The sequence below is a fragment of the Octodon degus genome, unplaced genomic scaffold (assembly GCF_000260255.1).
Source record: "Octodon degus isolate 3935 unplaced genomic scaffold, OctDeg1.0 scaffold00054, whole genome shotgun sequence".
NCBI lineage: Eukaryota > Metazoa > Chordata > Mammalia > Rodentia > Octodontidae > Octodon > Octodon degus.
The window spans coordinates 5,214,677-5,216,929 of NW_004524630.1; the positions used below are offsets into that span (position 1 = coordinate 5,214,677).

The 2,253-nt window shown below is 45.9% G+C and overlaps 1 non-coding gene across 1 annotated transcript; it reads right to left on the bottom strand.

Moving 5' to 3' along the window:
• Positions 1-1,935: 1,935 nt before the first annotated feature.
• Positions 1,936-2,042, bottom strand: LOC111817318. Its single transcript, XR_002821555.1, has one exon. It is a non-coding gene; the product is annotated as a U6 spliceosomal RNA (small nuclear RNA).
• Positions 2,043-2,253: the final 211 nt, after the last annotated feature.

Here is a 2,253-nt window from a genome sequence, read left to right on the forward strand (position 1 = left end):
AAATTGTAATTTGAAGCAAACACCAAGTAATCAATCAAAAAAAGATGTCATTCTTTTGGGGCCTGATATGTCAGCCCAATGCATGGTAAAATTGTTTCTAAGGTAGTTTTTGAAAAGTGGAAGATCAATGATTAGAAGCAGCTGATGTGCTGGAGAAGTCACAGGCTGCTCTCCTGTGAATTTCAGAGCTTCACGTTTCAGAGGCCAAAGTGGGTGCATAAACAGCTTTATTCAGGCTGGCTGGTCACTTGTACTTAAAAAAAATGTATCTGGTCATTACAGGATCTCACTATACAGCTCAGACTTGTGGTGAGCCTCCTACTTTCAGCACTGGGATTACAGGCATGCACCACTGCACCTGGCTGGCTCAGCCTGCCCTGGGGGCAGGGCTGGTGTAGTATGTGGTGCCAGAGATCGAACCGTGGTCCTTGGACCTGCCTAGCAAGCACTTTAGTCTGCTGAACTATCTCGCTGGCCCCACGTGTACTTTTTATAAAGGCGTGATTTAAATTTGTATAACAATTAAAAATGTTGAAGTCCTTAGAGGTATATCATGATCCTTCGAGTCAATAAGCAGGGTGTCTAAGTAACTTCTGTGAACTTGACAAGTTGGCATTTCCCACACGTATGTGTGCTGGGGCACTTTGTACTGGATAACCTGGTGATGTGCCCTGTAGTGGTTGATACATTGTGTCAACTTAGCTGGATTGGGTGTGGGGGCTCTGCCTTTCAGAGCAGGAAGGGTCCATCCTAGGGCAGGACGGGGCTGCCCTAGGGCAGGGAAGACGCTCTGCAGAGTGACTCAGCAAGAAAAGGACATATAAAGGATGTGAGGAAGGCTTCTGCATCCTTCACTTCCTTGGAGAAGTGCCGGTCTTCATTGTGCCACTTCTCAGCTGTGCCACTTTGGAGGGGCTCTGATCTTCATGGTGGACCACTGGTCTTTGCAGTCAGCATAGAAGGAAGAGAGAGAGGCTTGACGGATGCCGCAGCTGCTGCTCCTCCTCTGCTCTTCTCTGTTTTCTGCCACCATGAACTGCTGCTCTTTGCCTTGGAGCCAGTGCAGTATGGACTGAAACCTCCACTATCTTTGATCTAAATGAACCGTTCCTTCCTTCCTTCATTTTGGGTGTTGGTATTTTGTCCCAGCACTGAGTAAAAAGTAAGTAAGACATTCTCACAACTACCACCATTATCAGGCTCTTAAACTCTGCCCACTATGTTCCCAACCTCAGTCACAGTCCTTAAACTGCAGAACCTGATGACCATATTTAAAAAATGACAATCCCAAGCCTACTTGTCTTCCCTTACCTGTCACTTCCCTTGGACATCACACCGAGTTCTCTTGCCCACAGTCCCTTCTGGCCTCCTGCCTCCTGCCCCCTGGTTTGCCTCTGTGGCCTTTGGCTGCATGCGGCTCCTGTGATTGGAATCTGTGACCATATTGAACTCTTTTTTCAAGGGCAGCCATTTTCCCCTCTACTAACCTCAATATGCTCCCCAAATAATGAAACTTGCTAAACATAGAACAGGGGAAGATCCATCTGACAAGTGTAAGGGGAAAGGGAGCCGGGCACAAGACGAGTACTCTTAGCTCCTAGCTCTGCTCTCCGTCTGCAAGGTGTTATAGTAGGATATAGGATGGAGTGAGAGAGTGCTAGCCCGGATATGTGGCTGTGCCTCAGACATTGCTTGGAAGCTGGTATGGCCTAGCTCAGTCATTTCAGATCCTTTACCTGAACATGCTTCATCGCAACAGCTGAAAGTCTTGTACGTCAGAGACTATGCCAGGTTACTTCTTTCCTCAGTTATAAATAGACCACTCACCATTAATATACTATTGCATAACTGCCATAATTATGAAGCTGTTTGACTGCAAATCCACTTTCCATAAACTAAGACCACATTTGTCTGCTTCACCGTTGTTTTCTTTTTTAAAATGTGGAATGCTTCACAAATTTGTGTGTCAGCCTTGGGCTGGGGCTGTGCTGACGTTCTTTGTGTCATTCCAACGTTAGTGTATGTGCTACTGAGGTGGGTATTCCACAGTTGTTTTCCCAGACTGAGTACATCTTGCACAGGGCTGGTATGGGCTAGATGTTAGCTGAATGACTGAGTAAATAAATCATTTAAGTATAAATTAGGTTGCCACTACCTATCCATAAGTTTGTATGGATTGGGTGCCAAGAACTTGTTGGGTTTCTTTGGTAGACTGAATAATGACTCCCTCCAAAGACATTCACCTTCATTTTC